This window comes from Canis lupus, chromosome 26, assembly GCF_048164855.1.
Source record: "Canis lupus baileyi chromosome 26, mCanLup2.hap1, whole genome shotgun sequence".
Classification (NCBI taxonomy): domain Eukaryota; kingdom Metazoa; phylum Chordata; class Mammalia; order Carnivora; family Canidae; genus Canis; species Canis lupus.
The window spans coordinates 45,902,866-45,917,634 of record NC_132863.1 but is presented as its reverse complement, the minus strand read 5'-3'; the positions used below and the strand labels follow the sequence as shown (position 1 = coordinate 45,917,634).

Here is a 14,769-nt window from a genome sequence, read left to right as displayed (position 1 = left end):
AGGTGGTTTGTCGAAACAAGAAAATGCCCCCCAACAACAACAAAAAAAATACTTAAATCCCCAACAAAAGACATCAGCCAGCTAAATTAAGGGACACACAATGAAATTCAGTGCAGTCATTTAAAATGCTGGTATAACTTTACATTTTTGACTTAGATGTCTCTATCACATCATTGGGTGGAAAAATAGCAAGTTAGAGAACAGCACACTATGATCTTCCCATTTATGCTAAATTGCTTGTATGGTGGGGCGTTTGTGTGTGTAGCGCAGTGAGATGCCACAGAAGACCGACCACAATGTTACCACTCCATGGAGGGAACTGGAGGGATTTTAATTTTCATCTTCCTGCCTTCCTGTGTGGTTTGAATTCTTTACAATGATCATGTATCACTTTTATAATCAGAAAAAAGTACAATAAAAATGGTTTCCATTTTAAAAAGAGCGAATTCAATGAGGCACAAAGAATGCAGGCGTTCTGAAGGCCCCTGCCATGCCTGGGTGGGAGATAAATCTGCCTCACGCCCCAGAGAGCAAGGAGTCTGCAAGGCCGTCCCTACCCACAGCAACACGTGCGGCCTCACACCTCCTGCTGCTGCACACACAGCCCCCTCACCCTCACCCCACTGGCAAAGCCCCACCCGTGCCACAGAGCACACCTCCCTTCTTTGCTCCGATGCCCAGAGGAGTACATGCACAGGGCTGGGAAGTGGACAGCCAGCAGGTGGGGGCCACCACTAGGGACGTTGTGCAGAGTGTAGAGCAGAGTGGGCAGCAGGAAGCCCGGGGCGGCGGGTGGGGGGGAGGGCAAAGCTTCGGGAGCCAGATAAACTGGCCGGCCGTGTGTCAGAGAGCAATGGGCTCCACCTCCTCTTCTGTCCAGTGAGATATGACGGTGCTTGCCTCATGCCGAGCTGATGCATGTGGGGGCTGAGCACAGCATCCGATGGCATGGACTTCACAGAGGGAATAAGCAGCATGAATCATCCTTGTTATTGGAACTGTGGTTCCTGCCTTCCGAAGAAACCAAGGCTCTGGCTAGAGGTGAACGTTAAGTATCTGGTGACCTTGAGCCTCAATGATCAGATTGCTAAGCATGAGGAGGGAGCCTCCGCCACTGACCCCAGACTGGGAAGCACCCCAAGCTGCTGCCAGGTTGGCCCTGGGAATGTAGCATTTCTTTACCCTCTCTCCTGCAGAAAAGAGCATTTTAAAAGGAAGCCCATTCAGAAGCTCATGTTTGCTGAGCACCTACTGTGCGCCACACACTTTCACACTCACTTCTTATGGGCCCCACAACAACCAGAGAGAGTGTTTCCAGTCCTCATGGCAGACAAGGAAGCTGTGGCACCCAGAGCTGAGTAACAGCCTCTGTCACACCAGGAGTAAATGTCAGACACAGGACACTGGGCCCCGCGTCTCAAAAGCAGAGATTTGGAAAACCACCCGTGAATCCCTGGACCTCCTGCTAGGAACCAACCGTAACCCATAAAACCCCAAAGTCATGGATGTTCCCCCACCCATGTGAATCTGAAGCATTTATTATTTCTGGGTTAATCCTGCTACCAGTAGCTTCCAACACCACTGACAAGTCCACGTGAAAGCACCTTGCATTTCAAAGATGCTCTTGTACATTCGGTGAGGCTCAAGTACAGAAACGTCCACAGGGCACGTTTATGAAGCCTGTCTCATGCATTAACAGAGGAAAGGAGCCAAAGGCCCCAAACTTATTTCCTGGCACTCACCCACTCATGAGTAGGATGGAAGGCGATGCATCAGGTGACTGCCCAGAGCGCCAGGGCCAAAACAGTTCAGCAGTTCAGGGCATCCTGGAAACTGAGGGGGCCTTTCACACTTCAAAACCCACACATCGTCCAACAGCTATAATGGTTCACATCCTGTCGGAAAAATACAAGGAGGGAACGAGCTCACGAAGCTGCCTGGCATTCTAACGGCCCTCCGTCTTCAATCACAGCAATTGCTGGGCAGGACAGGGAGGTAGTGTTAGAACCACATGAATCCACGTGTGATGAAATGAGGTAGAACTACACACGCATGCACAAGTGCGTGCAAACACAGGCAATACCTCCGTGTGGCTGCAGCCTGTTGATGGCCTTGCTCAAAGGTCAGTCTCCTGGTTTTGATGAATGCTATCATAGGCTCCACAAGTTGCCATCATTGGGGGAAGCAGGGTGAAGGGTCCACAGGAACTCTCTTTACTATCTTCATACCTTCTTGTGAGCCTAAAATTCTTTCAAAATAAAAAGTTGTTGAAAATACATCCAGAATCTGACCACTTCTTACTCCTTCACAGTTCGAGCTGCATCACTGCTTACCTGGTCACCCTGCTTCTGCCTTTGCAGGACACCCCAGGGGCCACCAACCTCTCAGGTGGACTGAAGGCCAGGTGCATCAGTAGCCACTGGCCTTATGTGGTCTCCTTGCTCTCGCTTCGGTTCATCGGCTCCCCAACAGCCACATGGCCCCCTTGGTTTCCCAACATCAGGACACGGTCCAGCCTGGCTCTCCTGTGGCGACTGCCTTCTCCTCCTCAGGATCTCAGAGGCCACCTTGTCAGAGAGGCCTCTTCTGACTCTTTATCTACAAGACTACTTCCAGGCCTGACAGAGGAAGGACATGGTGGAAGTGTCTTCTGGTAGGGGTGTCGGTGATACGGCTGCGTACACTGGCCAAAGCTCACCAAAGTGAACATGTTCAATCTGTGCAGTTCAGATCTGTACATAGTTTGACCTGTGCCTTATGTAATTACACCTAATTAAAAAGTGCAATTGCAGTGTTGAAGACTACTATTATAACTGTTCTATCACCCTATTTTCTTCGTGGCACTTGTCCCTCTCTCCATCTTTTCATGGAGCTGTTTACTTGCTTATCATCCTGACACACAGATGTACACAGGCACACCCTATGCACACACACGTAGCCAGCAGGCCTCCAGGACAGCAGAAGACACGTCTGGCCTATTCATACTGCATGCCCAGCATCTAGCTCAGGCTGGATATGATGAACAAATGTCTCCCATGCTTATGTCACTGTGGGTGCACAGCACAGTGTACTCACCAGGAGGGAGATGTCAACACCAGAGACCAGATGAGAAGAATCCAACAGAGAAGACTGAGAACCACCAGTGTGGTTGGTAGACCACTAAGAAAGAGCTGACCCTAGAAGACAAAGGAAAGATTTCCAGAAAGAGGGGGGACTAGACCACATCCTGCTGCTGGCTGAGGGTGGACCATGGAGTTGGCCCACCTGAAGCTCCCAGGGAGCATGAAAGGAGCCATGTCTTCCGGGTGTGCAATGAAGGCTGAACTTCACTGGGTTTGAAGAAAGATGGAGGACCAGGTGCAAAGGGAAACAGTCGGCTCTTTGAAGACGTTGCAGCTTCAAGGAGAACAGAGAAATGGGGTGGCAGTGAAAGAAGATATGGGGTCAAATTTCACCCCTGTTTTTCAAGATGATAGGAGTAACATCAGGTTATAAACAGCTTGTGGGGAAGGAGGATCAACGTGGCTGGAGAGTGTACACAGGCAGCAGCCAAGTGCGCACGCCCACGTGGGGTAGGTGGCTAGAGATGGGAACACAGACCGCTTAAGAAATTGCATTTCCTAAAGAAATCCATTACTTTTCAGCATAGGTAATGATTAGAAGTAACTTCTAACAAAGTGTGTTATGCCAGCCAGGGACATGTGCATCAGGGACACTCAATAAATATTTGTTGATGGATTGATTTTCAAGTACGGTTCCTGCTGAACTTGAACACACAAGGTTCATTTGTAATTGGAAGCATCTTGTTGCATCCACCTAGTGAGCCAAAAGTCCTTAAAAACAGTTTGCTCTCCATCTTGCTCCCACTCCAGCCAACCCTCAGCCTGGCCCCAATTTAAATTATCACTTCAAAATTGGTGAGGCCTGAATTAATGAGATTTTACTGCACTCATGGCTTTAGATTAAAATCAATGCTGTACCCAAATGCGAGTCGATGAAAAATGATTAGGGAAAGCAGAAACTAATAAACAGCTCACTCACATTTTTTTCCGGGAGATGATGGCCACGGCCCTCCATCTTCCTGACCGTCCCCCAGCTCCTTGGCATACCTGGGATGACACATCAGACCCCTCACACCAATACCTCTTACTTTGTCTTGGGGGGCAAATGCAAAGGGCTCCTCAGATTCTGGGGTGGGGAGCACGAATCACCTGCAGCCCCTCTCACAAAACCAGGACATTTACAATGCACCAATCTGCAATTAAGAGCAGCAGTCAAGCCCTGCATGATAGCTGAAATGTAAGTTAGTGTTGGGGTTATCTTGAGTCCCGAGAGGCCCTACAGCAGGCCAGGACCAAGGACGGCAAATCCAGGGTCCTGAATGGGACCTGAGTTCTTTCCCTCCCTCTGATCTTGCATCCCTGGAGCACTAGCTTCGTCCTCGGGCTGTCACTGTCAAGAGATGGCAGGTGCCATCTCAGGCATCACATCCAGTCCCAACAATCTCCAGTCAAAGAAAAGAGTCATGTCTGCCTGCATCTGTTTTTGAGAGGAGCCTTTTCCAGAAGCCCCCAGCAGACATCATCTAGTGCCTCAGCAGGCAGGCCCGGGACGCTTGCTCCCCCAAAAGCTAGCCCTGGTCAGAGGACTGGGATCTGCCAAGGCCGAAGGACTCTGCTCAGAGTTTAACCCCTGCCTGGGGATGGGAACACATCCCCCACCCAACAGAGCTTCTGCCAGCAAGGGAGCAAGGGTGAGGAGCAGTCGAGAGCAGTGTGAGCTATGGGGACAGCCATTACACACCAGACAGAGCCTCACAAGAGGGCCATCCCCTTCTACGGGGGGAAGCTGACGTTTGGAGGGAGGTGACTTCACTTGAGCCCCATCTTCTAACTCTAAGCTCCATGCTCCTTGGTCAGATGGGAAGCCCAGTGGAAGAAGAGGATGCCTCCAGACATGCTGTACCCAAGGAGGTCTCTGACCACAGGGCAGCACTGGCTGAGCTGCATCTAATCCCCAGCTGTGGGTTTAGAGTCAATAAAAGCCAGATCAAGTACCAATCATGGCTGTAGAGCCTGAATTATCACAGAAGTTGGATTGCTAACCCTGAGACAGATGGCGAGCCGGGTACACAAAAACAACCCTACATGGCATTGGAGGATGTTGCCAAGGGACAAAGAGGCGACAATTTTATTCAAAATCAGAATCTGTACCCAGCTGTGTTTCCAGCCCGCCTGTATGAACTGGAGGCCAGACAAGGCCACCGACACAGAAACCATTTTTCTTTGCCGATGGGGCCTGAGCGATGACCTGGAGGCTGACGTTATAGAACACAAACAGACAGCCCTGGGTCTGCCTCCCCCTCGGGGCCTTAGCAAAAGGCACAGCTATGGGAGGAAAGCTTATTTTTCCTGAGCTGTTGGATGACCTCCTGACGTTGCCACCAACACAGACTATTTTGCAGCAGACTCGCTCCCCTTCCTCACTTCCCACACCTGAGCCGACACCACTGACCTTCGTGGGGAGTGGACGGCACGCGCTCCTGGCACAAGGGAGGTCTGTGTTGCCAGCTCTTGCGTGCCCTGCCTAAGCTGGTTAGAAGTCAGCCTTCAATATCCTTTCAACTGGCACCCACTTCAAAGATGCTCTGCAGAGCCTCTTAATCTGGTTTATGTTCTGTGAGTGAGAAGCCCGATCAGAACCCAGAAGTGCTCTGGTGAGTGAATGCCCAGGTCAGAGACACTTGTTGGAGAGCGAGATCTCTCTGCTGCTTGCTGCTTACTGACCCCAGCACTTATGGGAAGCCCACTGCCCTGCCAGGCATTACTGGGGAGCCTACTCCCTCCCATGTCCACCCTGTCTTTGACCCCCTCATGTGCCACCACTGCCTTCTAGCCCCTCCCTCCACGCTGGGGTGCTGCACACGGGCTGCTGATACGATCTGCAAACCCACCCTCCACACAAACACCGCACACCAGGCGAGCCCTGCTTCCACAGCAGCTCAGCCTGCCCACCACCCAGTGGCGATCTCCTTAGACCTCTGAGGGTCCCTCCTGTCCATGATCACACCAGGCCATACAGAGAGACCCTCCTCATCCCTTAACAAGCTCTTACTTAGCTGGGATTGCTTAGGTTGGACAGGATGTGCCTCTGAATATGTAAGTGGTATTTGCCCACCATTTATTTGCCATACATAAGATTTCCATGCATGGTGATTTTCTCTCATTAACAGATGCCCCAAACTGCCTTCCTCTTGTTCTGTGTTAAACCCCACATCTGGGCCATCTGTGTGGCTGCTCGGTTCTGCAGGGCAGCTGCATATGGGAGGATGGAGATGTGCCAGGAGAGCTGGGCTTCAGCCCTCAGGCACACAGAAGCTTCCTGGGGACTTCAGGTGATGTCCTCCTTGACACAGTGAGACAATGAAGCTGTGTCGTCCTCCTGCCTGCCTGTGAGGAGGACATGGAAGCTTCTTGGAAGATTACCAGCTGTGACATCCAGCTGCAAGAGACAGATGAAGACAGTGGGCATCATAACACGCACCATCAAGCCTTCCGGGGGAAGAGTTGGGGTCCTGGTGGGCCTCCCCAGCGTTCCTTCCATGACTCGGAAGAGTAGAGACAGGGTAACATGATTATAGTAAAAATAAGAGCAAGCTGCTTATTGCAAACTCATTGCAGGCTGGACACCGTGCTTTTCATGCATGAGCTCACTGGTTACCCCCACCTTTGAGGCTGACCTCTCATAGAAAGGGTCTAGGAGGTCACCGGTTTATGTGGCATCACAAAGCTAGTAAACAGTGTCACAAGGACATGTACCCAGAGCTGACTGGCTCCTGGGCTGGAGCAGTCACCCACTGCACCAGGACCAAAATCCCAGCATCATGTGTAACCTGGAGCAGGCGTTTACCCTCTGTGAGCCTCAGTTTCCCTCTCTGCAGGAAGAGAGAATGAGCAAGGGAGCAGATGCTCTACGACCCCTTCCAGCTTGGGCAAACTCTAATTCCTGGAATGAAACTTGGTTGAGAGCAAATTGCAAACTCTTGAAGGCAGCACTTACTGACGGTGCTGCATGCTGCTCCTTGGCTGTGCAATTTCCTCCTGCTGCAGGAATGGGCCATGAAAAGAGAAGAGCCTCCTGTTGCTCACTTTATAGCCCCCCATTCAGCAGTGCTTGCTTCTAATAGACTGACAACTACATAGAGGCAAGTTGTGGTTTGGGGGAAAGCTTTGCCAGCTTAATTTCCCCCCTTTCCTGCTTCTTCCTATTTTCCCTCATTTCTCCCCCTAGTCTTTGCCTTACCAGACTCAGATTTTCAAACCTGTTGTCAAGGCAACACTAGGTTTCTCTCTTTGCACTCTGATGTCTCAATGGGGGTATCCATAGCAACAAGAATACCTTGCATTTTCAAAGTCAGTGACCTCCCAAAGCTTCGTGGGACGTGTGGAGATAAATTAGGGTTAGACTACTTTTTACCACAGCAACCAGTTTAGTGCCTAGCAAACCTAACCAATGACATCTGTAGCAGTTAGTGTTTGCTGCGTAACAAACAACCCTACAACTTGGTGGCTTGAAGCATCAGGCATTTGTCATTGCTCTAAAGGTCAGTTGAGGGTTGTTCCTGTCTCAGCCAGGCTCCCTCTCACGTCTGCAGGAAGCTGCAGGGGGGAGGGGTGGTACCCAGCCTACTTGTCTTGGCTGACCTCTCGAACTTATCTAGGGGTCATCTGGCCATAGACTGTTTAAGGATAGCCTCAGATAGGACAACCAGGCTCTCTTCTTCAGGGTTCCCCATCCTTCAATGAACCTAGGCTTTTTCACAAGGACACAGCAGGCTTTTGAGGTGGAAGGAGACACAGAGGGAGAGACCAGAAGCCTACAAAAACTCCCAAGGCCTAGGTTTGGAACTGGCATGAGATCACTTCCATCACACTCCATTGGCCAAAGCAAGACTTAATCCAGGCCAGACTCAAGGGGTAAAGCAATAGACTCTGCCTTTTGATGGGAGGGGCTGAAAAACCACATCACAAAGAATGTGGGTGGGTGGAGGGGAGAGGTGGAGAATTGTGACCATTTTTGTGAACAATCTACCACACATCCCTCCACATTTCTTGTGGAGAGATTCAGACACCACCTCGTGGCATTGATAGCCAAGAATCAGGCTCGGCACAGAGGAAATGGATTTCTTGGAATGCCCAAGTCTGCCAGCCCCCCTAGAAACAGCCCTGGACTCCCCTCCCCACAGGCATCTTAGCTCTAGTGTGGCTTCCATCTGTGCACATTATCAGTTTGCTTGATCCACATGGGCAAAGAATAGTATGTCCCAGCAGAAAAGAGAGATCCCGCCCTCAGAAAACAGACGTGAGTGCTGAACAGCCAAAATCAACAGGTGACTGTGGCAGACCCCAACCAGCCACCCGCAGCCAAGAGGTAGGAACCCATGCTGGTAGGAACCCATGCTGGGTCAATTTAGCAAGAGCAACAGAGTGGTTTCTCATTGGGTAAAACCTTTTCCCCTGTGAACCCCTGGCAGCCTTCAGAGCTCTATCAAAACTATTTTAAAAAGCAAACTCTAGAAATCTCAGCTTGCCCAATCTTAGCCCAGGAAAGCAGAAGCAGCTTTCCACTTTGCTGCAGGATTCTGCGTCTCACCTGGGGCTGGTGAAGGAAGCTGTGCTCCAGAGTGGTCCAGAATGAAGGATCACGACACACGTGGGGTTCCCCAACAGCCCAACAGGTGGTGAAAATCCCCTTCTAATGAGCGCTCACCATGCACCTAGGGCTGCCCTGACAACAAACATTAGCCTCCCATGCCTCAAGATTCTCTGGGTAGTAAGTGACCAAAGGCTCCCCAGACTAGGCTTACTTCAAAAGGGATTCATCAAGTCAGGGCTTAAGGTCAGGCTCAAGCAGGTGAGCTCAGATGTGATCGGGTTGGGGCTTTAAGGGATATCGGCAGCCTCATCTCTGTCCCTCCGATCAAGGACAAGATCCTTCCAAATACCACTTGATTCGTGAGACGTCATGGCCCCAATGTAGGAACCCCAACATCTTCCACTGTACCTAGCAAGTACTTAGAAATGGAGCTAGTGACCAAAAGATTGTGAGAAAGCAATCTCTCTTCTCAACTTGAAGACTATCCTGTCGGCTCCGGCGGAGGAGACACTGGGCAGGGCCACGCCGGAGGTGAGATGGCTTCTCCCGAGAGCCCCTCAGAGGCCAGGAGAGAGCTAACCCCCTTCTCAGAGTGGGGATCCACCGGCTCAGTCACCCATCACCCATCTCCCGCTCCCTGCTCCCTATGAGTCACTGAAATAAGTTTTTCTCCACCATTTGGCCTTCAAAAAGCAGACGCGCAGTGTCGCATTTCAGAATAAGCCATGCGCTGCAGCTTGAATCCCCTGGTGATTCATCCACTTTAAAATTCCCGCTTTCCTCCCACTCCATGAAATGTCAGGAGCACCATGTCACCACATAATCAATTCCCTAATCCCCGGTTTGAAAACCTATTCTTTACAAGGTGGTTGCTTTAAACAGGAGTGAAAACGAATGTCATAGTGTGGAGTCGTGACAGTGTGCGGAGGGAAAAAGTCGAAGATAGATGATTGATGGGGCTTTCTGGACACTTTCTTTTTATTATTATTTTTTTAAGGGAACTTGCACAATGCATCCAGGGGCAGTGACGATTAATTTACATTATTTCACTCGTGTGGAAAGCAGCAGCTGGAAATTGTCACCCAAAATAACCCCTGCCCGGCTTCGATTCTTATCCCAGACGTAATAAGAGAAATCCTAGTCTGATCTTTATTAATAAAGCAGCTTCTTATGAAATGTACTTCAGCTCAGCAAGTTCAACGGCTATGAAGTCAACCAAAAAGCGAGGTGTCAAAATTGATTTATCTCCTGTGTTTTTAACACTTTCAGATCATTTTATAATTCACAAATGTGCTGATTTTCCATGACGATGTCCTATTTTTGTCTAAATTTAATATGAGGAAATTGGGCTGATAAGGGAAGTCTGAGGCTCGGGGGCCTCCGGGGTCAGAGAGGGTATTATTGGCTATTTCAGCAAGTTGTTGCTTTTAACCTGGTTTAGAGCCTTTCCACCCCGGGGGATTTACTGGTTTGTTTCTGCGTGTTTGTTTGTTTGTTTGGTGCTACAGGTATACTTCACGTTTTATAATAACAGTTGTGAAGTCTCCACATTTGTGAATGACGTTGTGACTGTAGAACAGCCAAGATACTTATCTCCCAAGTTCCTACCTTGGCCCTGACCACATCCCCAGCAAAGTGTTTCCTGCACAGAAAAGGCTGTCGACAGCAGCCAGATGAATGAAATCTACTTAAAAATGCTCCTTTACCTTTCTAACAAGTGGTCCTTGAACCTGTAACTCTGGGTAATCCAGGTTCCCCACACTGAGTTTCCTTGAAGTGCCCCAAGAGTGGGCAGTCCACTTCTCAGGCTACAGGGAGAAAGCCTGAGCCCCGAGACCGACCTTCGGCCCATACAAGAGTGCTGCCGTTAATCACCTTCTCGGTATTTCTCAACATACTGTTCTCTACGTGCCAACACGTTGGGTTAAAATCATCGTTGAAAGGCATCGCTGTCAGAGACCAGGCTGGGATCAGGGCTGGCCGGATGGGAAGCCTCTCCAAGCCCCCTTCTCATCGCCCATGTCATAAATATTTTAGTGTGTGCTTCTTGTTTTACTCAATGTCCTCTAGACTGAAGAGGGGTCCAAATCCCGCACTTGGCAACGTAATGACTTTCAACAAGCCCGTGATCCACTTCCCCTTTCATCCGTCGGTGGCATCTGCCCCCACAGAGAGCTGGCACTCCAGCATCGAGAAGATCCAACATGACTGTTCTTCCGGCTAGAACAGAAAGCCTCTTATCAGTCCCCTGAAGTTGGCTTGAGGACCCTCTTCATGCAGATTGCATCTGAGCACCAACTCGGAAAGCCTCATGCCACATGGATGCCCAACATCCTCCGAGGATGTTCCGGAAGGAAAGTAACTTCTCTGGAACGTGGCCCAGAGCTATGCCCACTTACGGGCACTTAGCGGCCGGCTCAGGATGATCTTTCCTGGGTTGCAGAAGCCCTGAGATGACCTCAGAGGGGCTCGTGTCGCAGGAAGTAGCATATCTTGACATTTCACACCCTTTCTCACAAGGGCAGGACTTCAGAGGGAGAACGGGCCCTTGAGTGTGCAGATAACAATGAGATCTCTGCTCCTGGCAAGAAGTCACGTCCCCTCCGCGTCCTCTGGGAAGTGGAGAACAGAACAGGAGCAGAGGTCATCCACTGTAATAACCCCCAGAGTGAAGACCGGCGGGGGCCTGGGGGTGGTGTTAGGGCAAGAGGACAAGAGGACGCTAGCCCTTTGTGCAGACTCTCGCAAACCTCTCAGCCGTTCGTAAGAAAGATCTTGACCCCCTGCCACTCAGCAGAGGAAACCTTGAAAAGATGCCCCCTCCCCAGTCAAGACTTTCACCAATCATCTGCTTCTGGAAGGCACTCAAGCCTACTCTAGCTTTTTTTCCCCACAAGTAAATGAATTTAAAAGATTGCAGGTGCATTATCTCTACTAACAACAAAGACTTGGGTTTTTATCTGTTGTCAAGGCAACACTAGCAGTTTTCCCCCCTGGCTTCTTCATGCCTAGATTTATGTTTCCATAGTTACAAGAAACCCCTAGGTCTTCAAGGTAACATGAACTGGTCTACTAAAACTTTCAGGGGTGGGATTGCAGCTAATGGCAAAAACCGTGCCCGTAGGTGCATCTGTGTCTACGTGCTCAGCCTCACCAAGGGGCTGGACCTCAGCACCTCTCTCTGTTCTTCCTTGTCCTGTGCATCTCGAAGTGGCTCCCTTCTTGACCTGTGGGGTCAGCGCAGGAATCTGAAAAGTTAAAAGTTCATGTGGACCCCAGAAATGGAGATCCCTCAAACCACCAGACTGAATTTGTTAGACCCACTGCTGCCAAACCCACCGTGAAGAGCTCTGCAAAGTAAGAGTTACCCTTTGGGGCTGGACACAACAGTGGCCTGAGGACAGGGCAATTGGAGAAGCTCTGAGTGTCTGGAGCTGCAGAGGCACCTCGCCCCAAGATCTATAACATCATTTTCTAAGACCCACGATTTACCGTCTCCTCAGGATTAACTCACATGGAACTGACCTTCCGGATGTTTGTACAACTGGGCCCACGGTGTCTTGTTTAAGCCACTGGATTGATAAATCATTTCTTTACATCACTCTGTGGCATTGTTGGCCTTTCCCAAGGTTTTATTCCCCCGGGAATATTCTGGCGAATAGTTGGAGACTGTTGATCAGAGTATTAGAAGTAAAATGGCGTGTGGGTGTGGGTGTGTGCATGCATGCGTGTGTGTGTGTGTGTGTGTGTGTGTGGTAGGGAGTGGGAACCCACTGTGATGAATCAGTCATATTGCCAGAGAAAGAGGGATGTGGCCAAACTGAGAAGGAGAGACAGGGACCCTGAGTAGAGGTAACGTAGCCCAGTTAGGAAGCACTTCCTTGTCAACATCAACATCCTTACTGATGGCTGGTTGCCTCCCATCCATCTGAAGAAGGTACCGGGCAGGTGATACGCGGGACACAGAATCAGGACTCCCACCTGTATTAGTTTCTCAGGGCAGCCATAATGGATACCACAGCTGAGGGCCCGACCCAGCTGACCTGCATCCCCTCACGGCTCTGGAGGCTACAAGCCCAAAACCAACGCGCCCAGGGGACCCGGCTCCCTCTGAGGGCTCTGGGCCAGGATGGGTTCCACGCCCACCTCTGACCTTCAGGGGGTGGCCGGCACCCTCGGCGCTCCTTGGCTCGTGGCACCCTCACCCCCATCTCTGCCTCCACTGTCACAGGGCCTCCTTACCCCCCTGTCTCCACGTCTCCGTGTCTCTTCCCCTCTTCCTGGGGGAACACCAGACGCATTGCATTCAGGGCCTGGCCTGCTCCAGTGTGACCCCGTCTTAACTCTGCATCTGCAGTGACCCCACTGCCCAGCAAAGTCACATTCGAAGGTTCAGGGAAGGACATGAAGTTTGGAGGGACACCATCCAACCCAGGACAGGGATCAAGACTTCGGCCAGGGAATCTTCAGCCATCTCCCCACAAGGTCTCAGCTGAGCGACCCTTCCTCCAGGAAACCTCCTCTGACCTCCCCAGAGCCGAGGTAGCTGCCCCTCTGTGAGCTCTCGGAGCGCGCCGTTCTTCCCAGCATGGTGGCTGGGTGATGACTGTCCATCTGCTGCTCTAAACGCCCCCTCGTGTCAGAGGCCAGGGGGCTCCATTTGGCCCTCTCCCTGACCCCCACTCCTTGGGGTTAGGCCTCAGTGAACGTTGCCTGCCTCTGACTTTAAGTGACAGAAAAGCCAGACTCCTAAGTCGGCTCACACCTAAGGGGATTTATCTTCTCACTCGCCTGACAGGAAGTCCAAATTATAACATTTTAGTGGTTCAAAACTGGTGTAGGCTCAGGAAGTCAGGGCTTTGGCTCTGCTTGTGCCCTCCTCCTGGCTTAGCTTCAGTTTTAGGTGAGGAGCAAGATGGCGGCCTCGGTGCTAGACGACCACTTGTCCAGAAGGATATTTCCTAGGCTCTCCTGCTGTGCCAGGATGGGTCACATGTCCTTTGCTTAACCAGTTGCTGCCAAAGCCTGGTTCGATTCCTTCTAGGCTGTGAAGGAAAGATCTGTTCCAGACCTCTGTCCTGAGCTTGCACACAGCCATTTTCAGCTCATAGGGCGTTCTCCCCATATACCTATCGGGGTCCAGATTTCTTCCCCTTATAAAGATGCCAGTCGTATGGATTGGGGGCCCCCCTACTCCAGCATACCTTACCTAATGACATCTTAACTAATGACAGCTACAATGACCCTATTTCCAAACGAGGTCACATTCTAAGGTACTGAGGGTTAGGACTTCAACACATGAATATGCGGAACACAATTCAGTCCATGACACCAACTTTGATACTTTGGAGGAGAGGATGCCTGTTCCTCATTGAGCTCTAACCATGTGCCAGGCATAGGGCCAACATCCCAATCGCATGTCCTTGACAACATCCACTATCCCATGTCCTTTTACAGAGGAAACAACTGCCCCCGAGTAAGTTCCCTGATGTCACATATGGAATGAGTAGCCATGTGTGAACCTCAAGGCTGTTAAGTCCTGACATGAAAAGCTAGCTGAGGGCACCAGATAACACTGGATACATGACAGCATGATATAAGGACCAAAATGTTCTTGGAGCTTCACTGGAGAGAGATTATTTCAAGAGAAGGTAGTCGAGGAAGGCCTCACAGAGGAGGTAAGATCTGGGTTGGGCCTTAGAGAAAAGCAAAGCAAAGTTTTTTGTGCACTGGAACCCAATCAAGGAAATACAAAAATGAGCTGCCAGTTTTTTAATTATAAAAAAAAAAGATTTTATTTTTTAACTTTTACGATGGAAATGATCAAGCATATACCAAAGTTGAGACAATAATATAACAAGTCCCCATGTACCCACCCCCCAGATTCTGTAATTTTCGATACTGTGTCAATCTGTTTTTATCTACTCCTCTTTTGTCTGGACTCTTTGAGGCAAATCCCAGATAGGATATTATTTTACCTATCAATACTGTTAGATTATATCTTCATCAGTTGAAGACACTTTTTACGTAACCAACCAACGCAATTCTGCTCTCACAGCCAAGGACATTAACGAGATTATCATCTAATATCCAGGCAGATACATTTCTCTCATT

At 50.2% G+C, this 14,769-nt stretch overlaps 3 long non-coding RNA genes across 8 annotated transcripts; 1 reads left to right on the top strand and 2 right to left on the bottom strand.

Moving 5' to 3' along the window:
* Positions 1-1,574: 1,574 nt before the first annotated feature.
* On the bottom strand, positions 1,575-4,593 carry LOC140618726 (uncharacterized). The gene is made up of 5 exons (XR_012018805.1): positions 4,042-4,593; positions 3,265-3,396; positions 3,076-3,176; positions 2,084-2,248; positions 1,575-1,895 (listed from the first exon to the last, which is right to left on the bottom strand). It is a non-coding gene; the product is annotated as an uncharacterized lncRNA (long non-coding RNA).
* Positions 4,594-6,163: 1,570 nt separating this feature from the next.
* On the bottom strand, positions 6,164-7,345 carry LOC140618725 (uncharacterized). Its single transcript, XR_012018804.1, has 2 exons — positions 7,060-7,345; positions 6,164-6,501 (listed from the first exon to the last, which is right to left on the bottom strand). It is a non-coding gene; the product is annotated as an uncharacterized lncRNA (long non-coding RNA).
* On the top strand, positions 6,806-12,256 carry LOC140618724 (uncharacterized). 6 transcript variants are annotated; one of them, XR_012018802.1, is made up of 5 exons: positions 6,814-7,603; positions 7,786-7,976; positions 8,289-8,430; positions 8,985-9,186; positions 10,164-12,256. It is a non-coding gene; the product is annotated as an uncharacterized lncRNA (long non-coding RNA). The 6 variants fall into 6 exon arrangements; XR_012018800.1 differs by having other exon boundaries at positions 8,246-8,430; XR_012018803.1 differs by lacking the exon at positions 8,289-8,430.
* Positions 12,257-14,769: the final 2,513 nt, after the last annotated feature.